The sequence below is a fragment of the Phyllobates terribilis genome, unplaced genomic scaffold, assembly GCF_046119375.1.
Source record: "Phyllobates terribilis strain yellow unplaced genomic scaffold, ASM4611937v1 Scaffold_223__1_contigs__length_3252167, whole genome shotgun sequence".
NCBI classification, from domain to species: domain Eukaryota; kingdom Metazoa; phylum Chordata; class Amphibia; order Anura; family Dendrobatidae; genus Phyllobates; species Phyllobates terribilis.
Window position 1 is genome coordinate 2731270 of NW_027362983.1, and position 12769 is coordinate 2744038.

General features: G+C 46.1%; 5 non-coding genes across 5 annotated transcripts; all 5 read right to left on the reverse strand.

Moving 5' to 3' along the window:
- Positions 1–1036: 1036 nt before the first annotated feature.
- On the reverse strand, positions 1037–1227 carry LOC141214580 (U2 spliceosomal RNA). Its single transcript, XR_012283783.1, has one exon. It is a non-coding gene; the product is annotated as a U2 spliceosomal RNA (small nuclear RNA).
- A 1115-nt stretch (positions 1228–2342) lies between these two features.
- On the reverse strand, positions 2343–2533 carry LOC141214582 (U2 spliceosomal RNA). Its single transcript, XR_012283785.1, has one exon. It is a non-coding gene; the product is annotated as a U2 spliceosomal RNA (small nuclear RNA).
- A 1115-nt stretch (positions 2534–3648) lies between these two features.
- Positions 3649–3839, reverse strand: LOC141214583 (U2 spliceosomal RNA). The gene has a single exon (XR_012283786.1). It is a non-coding gene; the product is annotated as a U2 spliceosomal RNA (small nuclear RNA).
- Positions 3840–4954: 1115 nt separating this feature from the next.
- On the reverse strand, positions 4955–5145 carry LOC141214584 (U2 spliceosomal RNA). The gene has a single exon (XR_012283787.1). It is a non-coding gene; the product is annotated as a U2 spliceosomal RNA (small nuclear RNA).
- A 1115-nt stretch (positions 5146–6260) lies between these two features.
- Positions 6261–6451, reverse strand: LOC141214585 (U2 spliceosomal RNA). The gene has a single exon (XR_012283788.1). It is a non-coding gene; the product is annotated as a U2 spliceosomal RNA (small nuclear RNA).
- Between the last annotated feature and the right edge of the window lie 6318 nt (positions 6452–12769).

Consider the following 12769-nt stretch of genomic DNA (forward strand, 5'->3'; position numbering starts at 1 on the left):
GTTAAGAAGACATGTTGTCAACCTCTAGATCCCTTACATGCCTGCACTTTTCGGCTTGCTGCTGCTGCAATCCACGCGTTTTAGATCTGCATAACTCCACCTCTTTAAACACAGCACCTTCACCCCCTGCTGTTCCCACCCGCCTCAACACCGTTGGAAGGGAGGAGAACCAATTAAGGCGGGGGGTGGGGTGGAACGAGCAGCTGTCTACCCTTAACAGGAGGGCTCCTGATTACATACCTCTCCTGCTGCTGCTGCTGCTGGCTGTCCAGCAGCAGACTGAAGGTGGCTGCTGCTGTGCACAGGTATATAAAGGCTCAGAGCCTATTATGACACGCGCAGCCAGCGTTCCATTGCCACATTCCATCTACTGCAGGCAGGATACCTGGCTGGCTGAATGTCGCTGAGAAGCTCACAGAGACCGCCATAAGCAACAGTTTAACAGAATGCCACAGACTAATCAACCAAACTTTTTGGGTTGGGTTCTCTTTTATAGTCTGCAGGCATTAAATGAAAGAAGTCAGTGTTCCAGCAGAAGGAGACAACGTTTCAGAAAAGGCATTGTAGCAAACCAAAAAAGAAATTTTAAGCGCAGCAGAGTAACCAGCGCACATACCTGTTAGCTCAGGTGAGTTTAAAAGGCTGCTGTTGATAACAAGGGCATTTGCTAAATAGATGGTGTGTGTGCAACAATATACTGAAAGGTCAATTATATTGTGCAGCTTATCTCACCACCTGTAGTTATTTAGGTGAAAGCTCCAAAATGCTTGCCTAATATGTCTGTTTATCCAAAAGGAAGTAAAAAGGGAGAGCTAGAAAGATAGCATTGCATCACATTACATGGCAATGCAATGCACAGTTGCTGAAGTTGAACCAAAATGAGCTTGTAATCTGGCTTCTGCAACTTTGAACATGAAAAATCCAATGAGGAGAAGAAAAGCAAAGCCAAAGAGTCCATCCCAAAATCCGACAAACAAGCAAAATGAACAAAAAACATTGAATTCAATTCTTTCTGATTTTAGAAACTGCATTAAAGAAGGGGTGCACCGGTCCTGGAGATACTGCAATACCAGGTCAATGCGTGGAGTGGACAGAGCAAGCTCTTTTTCCATCTCCCTGTTCTAAAAATCCATTTAATATATGGTCCCCAGATAGGGGACGTATCAGATATTAAACTGATAAGAACAGATACTACACTTGATCTTAGCCAAAAGGCCGAGAAGCGATAACCAGAATTGGTTTCAAACTACGGAGCCACCCAAGGATCCTGAAAAGTCCATTTGTGGAGATGAGCTCCTGGACTCCCGTTAAGAAGACATGTTGTCAACCTCTAGATCCCTTACATGCCTGCACTTTTCGGCTTGCTGCTGCTGCAATCCACGCGTTTTAGATCTGCATAACTCCACCTCTTTAAACACAGCACCTTCACCCCCTGCTGTTCCCACCCGCCTCAACACCGTTGGAAGGGAGGAGAACCAATTAAGGCGGGGGGTGGGGTGGAACGAGCAGCTGTCTACCCTTAACAGGAGGGCTCCTGATTACATACCTCTCCTGCTGCTGCTGCTGCTGGCTGTCCAGCAGCAGACTGAAGGTGGCTGCTGCTGTGCACAGGTATATAAAGGCTCAGAGCCTATTATGACACGCGCAGCCAGCGTTCCATTGCCACATTCCATCTACTGCAGGCAGGATACCTGGCTGGCTGAATGTCGCTGAGAAGCTCACAGAGACCGCCATAAGCAACAGTTTAACAGAATGCCACAGACTAATCAACCAAACTTTTTGGGTTGGGTTCTCTTTTATAGTCTGCAGGCATTAAATGAAAGAAGTCAGTGTTCCAGCAGAAGGAGACAACGTTTCAGAAAAGGCATTGTAGCAAACCAAAAAAGAAATTTTAAGCGCAGCAGAGTAACCAGCGCACATACCTGTTAGCTCAGGTGAGTTTAAAAGGCTGCTGTTGATAACAAGGGCATTTGCTAAATAGATGGTGTGTGTGCAACAATATACTGAAAGGTCAATTATATTGTGCAGCTTATCTCACCACCTGTAGTTATTTAGGTGAAAGCTCCAAAATGCTTGCCTAATATGTCTGTTTATCCAAAAGGAAGTAAAAAGGGAGAGCTAGAAAGATAGCATTGCATCACATTACATGGCAATGCAATGCACAGTTGCTGAAGTTGAACCAAAATGAGCTTGTAATCTGGCTTCTGCAACTTTGAACATGAAAAATCCAATGAGGAGAAGAAAAGCAAAGCCAAAGAGTCCATCCCAAAATCCGACAAACAAGCAAAATGAACAAAAAACATTGAATTCAATTCTTTCTGATTTTAGAAACTGCATTAAAGAAGGGGTGCACCGGTCCTGGAGATACTGCAATACCAGGTCAATGCGTGGAGTGGACAGAGCAAGCTCTTTTTCCATCTCCCTGTTCTAAAAATCCATTTAATATATGGTCCCCAGATAGGGGACGTATCAGATATTAAACTGATAAGAACAGATACTACACTTGATCTTAGCCAAAAGGCCGAGAAGCGATAACCAGAATTGGTTTCAAACTACGGAGCCACCCAAGGATCCTGAAAAGTCCATTTGTGGAGATGAGCTCCTGGTCTCCCGTTAAGAAGACATGTTGTCAACCTCTAGATCCCTTACATGCCTGCACTTTTCGGCTTGCTGCTGCTGCAATCCACGCGTTTTAGATCTGCATAACTCCACCTCTTTAAACACAGCACCTTCACCCCCTGCTGTTCCCACCCGCCTCAACACCGTTGGAAGGGAGGAGAACCAATTAAGGCGGGGGGTGGGGTGGAACGAGCAGCTGTCTACCCTTAGCAGGAGGGCTCCTGATTACATACCTCTCCTGCTGCTGCTGCTGCTGGCTGTCCAGCAGCAGACTGAAGGTGGCTGCTGCTGTGCACAGGTATATAAAGGCTCAGAGCCTATTATGACACGCGCAGCCAGCGTTCCATTGCCACATTCCATCTACTGCAGGCAGGATACCTGGCTGGCTGAATGTCGCTGAGAAGCTCACAGAGACCGCCATAAGCAACAGTTTAACAGAATGCCACAGACTAATCAACCAAACTTTTTGGGTTGGGTTCTCTTTTATAGTCTGCAGGCATTAAATGAAAGAAGTCAGTGTTCCAGCAGAAGGAGACAACGTTTCAGAAAAGGCATTGTAGCAAACCAAAAAAGAAATTTTAAGCGCAGCAGAGTAACCAGCGCACATACCTGTTAGCTCAGGTGAGTTTAAAAGGCTGCTGTTGATAACAAGGGCATTTGCTAAATAGATGGTGTGTGTGCAACAATATACTGAAAGGTCAATTATATTGTGCAGCTTATCTCACCACCTGTAGTTATTTAGGTGAAAGCTCCAAAATGCTTGCCTAATATGTCTGTTTATCCAAAAGGAAGTAAAAAGGGAGAGCTAGAAAGATAGCATTGCATCACATTACATGGCAATGCAATGCACAGTTGCTGAAGTTGAACCAAAATGAGCTTGTAATCTGGCTTCTGCAACTTTGAACATGAAAAATCCAATGAGGAGAAGAAAAGCAAAGCCAAAGAGTCCATCCCAAAATCCGACAAACAAGCAAAATGAACAAAAAACATTGAATTCAATTCTTTCTGATTTTAGAAACTGCATTAAAGAAGGGGTGCACCGGTCCTGGAGATACTGCAATACCAGGTCAATGCGTGGAGTGGACAGAGCAAGCTCTTTTTCCATCTCCCTGTTCTAAAAATCCATTTAATATATGGTCCCCAGATAGGGGACGTATCAGATATTAAACTGATAAGAACAGATACTACACTTGATCTTAGCCAAAAGGCCGAGAAGCGATAACCAGAATTGGTTTCAAACTACGGAGCCACCCAAGGATCCTGAAAAGTCCATTTGTGGAGATGAGCTCCTGGACTCCCGTTAAGAAGACATGTTGTCAACCTCTAGATCCCTTACATGCCTGCACTTTTCGGCTTGCTGCTGCTGCAATCCACGCGTTTTAGATCTGCATAACTCCACCTCTTTAAACACAGCACCTTCACCCCCTGCTGCTCCCACCCGCCTCAACACCGTTGGAAGGGAGGAGAACCAATTAAGGCGGGGGGTGGGGTGGAACGAGCAGCTGTCTACCCTTAGCAGGAGGGCTCCTGATTACATACCTCTCCTGCTGCTGCTGCTGCTGGCTGTCCAGCAGCAGACTGAAGGTGGCTGCTGCTGTGCACAGGTATATAAAGGCTCAGAGCCTATTATGACACGCGCAGCCAGCGTTCCATTGCCACATTCCATCTACTGCAGGCAGGATACCTGGCTGGCTGAATGTCGCTGAGAAGCTCACAGAGACCGCCATAAGCAACAGTTTAACAGAATGCCACAGACTAATCAACCAAACTTTTTGGGTTGGGTTCTCTTTTATAGTCTGCAGGCATTAAATGAAAGAAGTCAGTGTTCCAGCAGAAGGAGACAACGTTTCAGAAAAGGCATTGTAGCAAACCAAAAAAGAAATTTTAAGCGCAGCAGAGTAACCAGCGCACATACCTGTTAGCTCAGGTGAGTTTAAAAGGCTGCTGTTGATAACAAGGGCATTTGCTAAATAGATGGTGTGTGTGCAACAATATACTGAAAGGTCAATTATATTGTGCAGCTTATCTCACCACCTGTAGTTATTTAGGTAAAAGCTCCAAAATGCTTGCCTAATATGTCTGTTTATCCAAAAGGAAGTAAAAAGGGAGAGCTAGAAAGATAGCATTGCATCACATTACATGGCAATGCAATGCACAGTTGCTGAAGTTGAACCAAAATGAGCTTGTAATCTGGCTTCTGCAACTTTGAACATGAAAAATCCAATGAGGAGAAGAAAAGCAAAGCCAAAGAGTCCATCCCAAAATCCGACAAACAAGCAAAATGAACAAAAAACATTGAATTCAATTCTTTCTGATTTTAGAAACTGCATTAAAGAAGGGGTGCACCGGTCCTGGAGATACTGCAATACCAGGTCAATGCGTGGAGTGGACAGAGCAAGCTCTTTTTCCATCTCCCTGTTCTAAAAATCCATTTAATATATGGTCCCCAGATAGGGGACGTATCAGATATTAAACTGATAAGAACAGATACTACACTTGATCTTAGCCAAAAGGCCGAGAAGCGATAACCAGAATTGGTTTCAAACTACGGAGCCACCCAAGGATCCTGAAAAGTCCATTTGTGGAGATGAGCTCCTGGACTCCCGTTAAGAAGACATGTTGTCAACCTCTAGATCCCTTACATGCCTGCACTTTTCGGCTTGCTGCTGCAGCAATCCACGCGTTTTAGATCTGCATAACTCCACCTCTTTAAACACAGCACCTTCACCCCCTGCTGTTCCCACCCGCCTCAACACCGTTGGAAGGGAGGAGAACCAATTAAGGCGGGGGGTGGGGTGGAACGAGCAGCTGTCTACCCTTAGCAGGAGGGCTCCTGATTACATACCTCTCCTGCTGCTGCTGCTGCTGGCTGTCCAGCAGCAGACTGAAGGTGGCTGCTGCTGTGCACAGGTATATAAAGGCTCAGAGCCTATTATGACACGCGCAGCCAGCGTTCCATTGCCACATTCCATCTACTGCAGGCAGGATACCTGGCTGGCTGAATGTCGCTGAGAAGCTCACAGAGACCGCCATAAGCAACAGTTTAACAGAATGCCACAGACTAATCAACCAAACTTTTTGGGTTGGGTTCTCTTTTATAGTCTGCAGGCATTAAATGAAAGAAGTCAGTGTTCCAGCAGAAGGAGACAACGTTTCAGAAAAGGCATTGTAGCAAACCAAAAAAGAAATTTTAAGCGCAGCAGAGTAACCAGCGCACATACCTGTTAGCTCAGGTGAGTTTAAAAGGCTGCTGTTGATAACAAGGGCATTTGCTAAATAGATGGTGTGTGTGCAACAATATACTGAAAGGTCAATTATATTGTGCAGCTTATCTCACCACCTGTAGTTATTTAGGTGAAAGCTCCAAAATGCTTGCCTAATATGTCTGTTTATCCAAAAGGAAGTAAAAAGGGAGAGCTAGAAAGATAGCATTGCATCACATTACATGGCAATGCAATGCACAGTTGCTGAAGTTGAACCAAAATGAGCTTGTAATCTGGCTTCTGCAACTTTGAACATGAAAAATCCAATGAGGAGAAGAAAAGCAAAGCCAAAGAGTCCATCCCAAAATCCGACAAACAAGCAAAATGAACAAAAAACATTGAATTCAATTCTTTCTGATTTTAGAAACTGCATTAAAGAAGGGGTGCACCGGTCCTGGAGATACTGCAATACCAGGTCAATGCGTGGAGTGGACAGAGCAAGCTCTTTTTCCATCTCCCTGTTCTAAAAATCCATTTAATATATGGTCCCCAGATAGGGGACGTATCAGATATTAAACTGATAAGAACAGATACTACACTTGATCTTAGCCAAAAGGCCGAGAAGCGATAACCAGAATTGGTTTCAAACTACGGAGCCACCCAAGGATCCTGAAAAGTCCATTTGTGGAGATGAGCTCCTGGATAGTGTTGAGCCACCCCCGTAGTGTTCGGGTTCGGTTCGGTTCGTCGAACACCGGGATGTTCGAGGAACTGTTCGGCGAACTGTTCGTCGAACACCTTAGAACACCGTCGAACACCGTTAAAACCAATGGCAGGCAAACAAAAACACATAGAAACACATAGAAAACACCTGCAAAGGTGTCCAAAAGCTGACAAACTGCTCAGAAGACACTCTCTTTAAAAAAGCCGGCCGGCAAATTCAGCAGCGGCATACACCGGTACCCGACAATTTAGACAAGAAGGAATAGAGCATCACACATAGATTAGATAGATAGAAACATGTCAGTCACACATATAAGAAGCACAGTGACAGTGTTGGTTACTGTACTTGTCATTTAGTGTAAAGGATTTATTTAAAAAAATAATAGTGTTTTCATGCACTGTCTCTTTAAAAAAGCCGGCCGGCAATTCAGCAGCGGTACCCGACAATTTAGAACAGAAAGATAGAGCATCACACATAGATTAGATAGATAGAAACATGTCAGTCACATATATATGAAGTACAGTGATAGTGTTGGTTACTGTACTTGTCATTTAGTATTAAAATAAAGGATTTATTATTAAAAAAATTGGCGTGGGGTTCCCCTTAATTTTAGGCTCTAGCGGAGGTTAAGCAGACAGCTGGGGCAGATGTTTGAAGCCTGGGAAGGGGGTAATACCCACGGAGCTTCCCAGGCTACTAATATCAGCCCCCAGCTGAATACATAGCCTTTACTAGCTATTAAAATGGGGGACCCCCCCAAAAAAATGACGTGGGGTCCCCCCTAATTTAATAGCTAGCAAAGGCTAGGCAGACAGCTGGGGGCTGATATTAATAGCCCAGGAAGGGAGCCATGAATATTGGCCCCCTCCCAGGCTAGAAACACCAGCCGTCAGCCGCCCCAGAAATGGCGCATTCATAGGATGCGCCAATTCTGGCACTTAGCCTCGCTCTTCCACGCTGCCCTGGTGCGGTGGCAGGGGGTAATAGGGTTGGGGTTGATGTCAGCTTATAATGCCAGCTGACATCAAGCCCAGGTTAGTAATGGAGAGGCGTCTATAAGACACCCCCATTACTAACCCCATAGTCAAAGTTAAAAAAAACACAAACACCCAGAATAAAGTCCTTTAATTGAAATAAAGACACAATTCTTTATTGTTCTAAATTAAACCATACTTACCGTCACGCCCATTCCAGCTGAAGCCAACGATCTCCTGCAATAAAAGAAAAATAATAAAGCAACCTCATCCTTACCTTTCCATGGTTCCCACGACAGCTTCAGCTCTGCTACATCGAGATGACAGGCTGGACCGCAGCAGAACGCTGCCATCCAGCCTCTCATCCCGCAGACACTGAGAAGCGCAGGCTTGCTTGCGCTGCTCAGCGTCTCTCTGTGACGACATCCAGATGAGCCGAGTTCATGTCCAATGAACTCGGCTCACCTCATGCACGTCACTGACAGCGTGGGAAAATTCTCACGCTGAAGCGCTGATTGCAGGAGAATTTTCCCACGCTGTCAGTGACGTGCAGGAGGTGAGCTGAGTTCATTGGACATGAGCTCACCTCATGCACATCACTGACAGCGTGGGAGAATTCTCCTGCACTCAGCACTTCAGCGTGAGAATTTTCCCACGCTGTCAGTGACGTGCATGAGGTGAGCCGGGTTCATTGGACATGACCTCGGCTCATCTGGATGCCGTCACAGCGAGACAGTGAGGAGCGCAAGCATGCGTGCGCTTCTCAGTGTCTGCGGGATGACAGACTGGATGGCAGCGTTCTGCTGCGGTCCAGCCAGTCATCTCGATGTAGCAGAGCTGAAGCTGTCGTGGGAACCATGGAAAGGTAAGGATGAGGTTGGTTTATTATTTTTCTTTTATTGCAGGAGATCGTTGGCTTCAGCTGGAATGGGTGTGATGGTAAGTATGGTTTAATTTAGAACAATAAAGAATTGTGTCTTTATTTCAATTAAAGGACTTTATTCTGGGTGTTGTGTTTTTTTTAAATACTTTACTAGAAATTCATGGCGGTCATGTCTAATACTGGCGTGACCCCATGAATTTTGGGCTTGGGGCCAGCTGATAATACCAAGCTGGCCCTAACCCCTTTATTACCCAGTGAGCCACCGCACCAGGGCCCTGGATGAGTTGGGTACAGCGCCAGAAGATGGCGCTTCTATGAACGCGCCATTTTCCGGGGTGGCTGCGGACTGCAATTTGTAGCGGGGGGGGGCCCAGAAAGCTTGGGCCTCCCTGCGCTGCAGATTCCAGCCCCCAGCTGCCTAGTTGTACCTGGCTGGACACAAAAATAGGGCGAAGCCCCACGTACTTTTTTTTTAATTATTTCATGAAATTCATGAAATAATTAAGAAAAAAAGGGCTTCCCTATATTGTTGTGTCCGGCCAGGTACAAATAGGCAGCTGGTGGATGGGGGCAGCCCGTTCCTGCCTGCTGTACCTGGCTGGACACAAATATAGTGCGAAGCCCCACTTCAATTTTTTTAAATTATTTCAGGAAATTCATGAAATAATTTAAAAAAAATTGACGTGGGGCTTCGCACTATATTTGTGTCCAGCCAGGTACAGCAGGCAGGAACGGGCTGCCCCCAACCACCAGCTGCCTATTTGTACCTGGCCGGACACAACAATATAGGGAAGCCCTTTTTTTCTTAATTATTTCATGAAATAATTTAAAGAAAATTGACGTGGGGCTTCGCCCTGTTTTTGTGTCCAGCCAGGTACAACTAGGCAGCTGGGGGCTGGAATCCGCAGCGCAGGGAGGCCCAAGCTTTCTGGGCCACCCCCGCTGCAAATTGCAGTCCGCAGCCACCCCGGAAAATGGCGCGTTCATAGAAGCGCCATCTTCTGGCGCTGTACCCAACTCATCCAGGGCCCTGATGCGGTGGCTCACTGGGTAATAAAGGGGTTAGGGCCAGCTTGGCATTATCAGCTGGCCCTAAGCCCGAAATTCATGGGGTCACGCCAATATTAGACATGACCACCATGAATTTCTAGTAAAGTATTTAAAAAAAACACAACACCCAGAAAAAAGTCCTTTAATTGAAATAAACACACAATTCTTTATTGTTCTAAATTAAACCATACTTACCATCACGCCCATTCCAGCTGAAGCCAACGATCTCCTGAAATAAAAGAAAAATAATAAAGCAACATCATCCTTACCTTTCCATGGTTCCCATGACAGCTTCAGCTCTGCTACATCGAGATGACAGGCTGGACCGCAGCAGAACGCTGCCATCCAGCCTCTCATCCCGCAGACACTGAGAAGCGCAGGCTTGCTTGCGCTCCACAGTGTCTCTCTGTGAGGGCATCCAGATGAGCCGAGTTAATGTCCAATGAACTCGGCTCACCTCATGCACGTCACTGACAGCGTGGGAAAATTCTCCTGCACTCAGCGCTTCAGCGTGGGAGAATTCTCACGCTGAAGCGCTGAGTGCAGGAGAATTCTCCCACGCTGTCAGTGACGTGCAGGAGGTGAGCTGAGTTCATTGGACATGAGCTCACCTTATGCACGTCACTGACAGCGTGGGAAAATTCTCCTGCACTCAGCGCTTCAGCGTGGGAGAATTCTCACGCTGAAGCGCTGAGTGCAGGAGAATTCTCCCACGCTGTCAGTGACGTGCAGGAGGTGAGCTGAGTTCATTGGACATGAGCTCACCTTATGCACGTCACTGACAGCGTGGGAGAATTCTCCTGCACTCACCGCTTCAGCGTGAGAATTTTCCCACGCTGTCAGTGACGTGCATGAGGTGAGCCGAGTTCATTGGACATGAACTCGGCTCATCTGGATGTCGTCACAGAGAGACGCTGAGCAGCGCAAGCATGCCTGCGCTTCTCAGTGTCTGCGGGATGAGAGGCTGGATGGCAGCGTTCTGCTGCGGTCCAGCCTGTCATCTCGATGTAGCAGAGCTGAAGCTGTCGTGGGAACCATGGAAAGGTAAGGATGAGGTTGCTTTATTATTTTTCTTTTATTGCAGGAGATCGTTGGCTTCAGCTGGAATGGGCGTGACGGTAAGTATGGTTTAATTTAGAACAATAAAGGATTGTGTCTTTATTTCAATTAAAGGACTTTATTCTGGGTGTTTGTGTTTTTTTTAACTTTGACTATGGGGTTAGTAATGGGGGTGTCTTATAGACGCCTCTCCATTACTAACCTGGGCTTGATGTCAGCTGGCATTATAAGCTGACATCAACCCCAACCCTATTACCCCCTGCCACCGCACCAGGGCAGCGTGGAAGAGCGAGGCTAAGTGCCAGAATTGGCGCATCCTATGGATGCGCCATTTCTGGGGCGGCTGACGGCTGGTGTTTCTAGCCTGGGAGGGGGCCAATATTCATGGCTCCCTTCCTGGGCTATTAATATCAGCCCCCAGCTGTCTGCCTAGCCTTTGCTAGCTATTAAATTAGGGGGGACCCCACGTCATTTTTTTGGGGTGTCCCCCATTTTAATAGCTAGTAAAGGCTATGTATTCAGCTGGGGGCTGATATTAGTAGCCTGGGAAGCTCCGTGGGTATTACCCCCTTCCCAGGCTTCAAACATCTGCCCCAGCCGTCTGCTTAACCTCCGCTAGAGCCTAAAATTAAGGGGAACCCCACGCCAATTTTTTTAATAATAAATCCTTTATTTTAATACTAAATGACAAGTACAGTAACCAACACTATCACTGTACTTCATATATATGTGACTGACATGTTTCTATCTATCTAATCTATGTGTGATTCTCTATTCTTTCTATTCTAAATTGTCGGGTACAGATGCTGAATTGCCGGCCGGCTTTTTTAAAGAGACGGTGCATGAAAACACTATTATTTTTTTTGATAAATCCTTTACACTAAATGACAAGTACAGTAAGCAACACTGTCACTGTACTTCATATATATGTGGCTGACATGTTTCTATCTATCTAATCTATGTGTGAAGCTCTATTCTTTCGGTTCTAAATTGTCGGGTACCGGTGTATGCCGCTGATGAATTGCCGGCTTTTCATGTTTCACTGTTGGCACTGTTCCCATCGATTTGGGCAATCACTGTAATGCCACAACCACCATGGCTGTGGCATTACAGTGAGTGGCAGACAATCCCTGCATGATTGGTGCTCTAAATAGCGCCAGACATGCAGGACACGCTTTTGGTGCACGAACAGTTATCGAACATAACCTCGAACAGCCGAATTTTTTGCAAATCGTTCGGGTTCGTCGAACAACTCGAACACCGCCCAAAACAGCTCGAATTTGAGATTGGCGAACAGTTCTAGTCGAACACCGCTCATCTCTACTCCTGGACTCCCGTTAAGAAGACATGTTGTCAACCTCTAGATCCCTTACATGCCTGCACTTTTCGGCTTGCTGCTGCTGCAATCCACGCGTTTTAGATCTGCATAACTCCACCTCTTTAAACACAGCACCTTCACCCCCTGCTGTTCCCACCCGCCTCAACACCGTTGGAAGGGAGGAGAACCAATTAAGGCGGGGGGTGGGGTGGAACGAGCAGCTGTCTACCCTTAGCAGGAGGGCTCCTGATTACATACCTCTCCTGCTGCTGCTGCTGCTGGCTGTCCAGCAGCAGACTGAAGGTGGCTGCTGCTGTGCACAGGTATATAAAGGCTCAGAGCCTATTATGACACGCGCAGCCAGCGTTCCATTGCCACATTCCATCTACTGCAGGCAGGATACCTGGCTGGCTGAATGTCGCTGAGAAGCTCACAGAGACCGCCATAAGCAACAGTTTAACAGAATGCCACAGACTAATCAACCAAACTTTTTGGGTTGGGTTCTCTTTTATAGTCTGCAGGCATTAAATGAAAGAAGTCAGTGTTCCAGCAGAAGGAGACAACGTTTCAGAAAAGGCATTGTAGCAAACCAAAAAAGAAATTTTAAGCGCAGCAGAGTAACCAGCGCACATACCTGTTAGCTCAGGTGAGTTTAAAAGGCTGCTGTTGATAACAAGGGCATTTGCTAAATAGATGGTGTGTGTGCAACAATATACTGAAAGGTCAATTATATTGTGCAGCTTATCTCACCACCTGTAGTTATTTAGGTGAAAGCTCCAAAATGCTTGCCTAATATGTCTGTTTATCCAAAAGGAAGTAAAAAGGGAGAGCTAGAAAGATAGCATTGCATCACATTACATGGCAATGCAATGCACAGTTGCTGAAATTGAACCAAAATGAGCTTGTAATCTGGCTTCTGCAACTTTGAACATGAAAAAT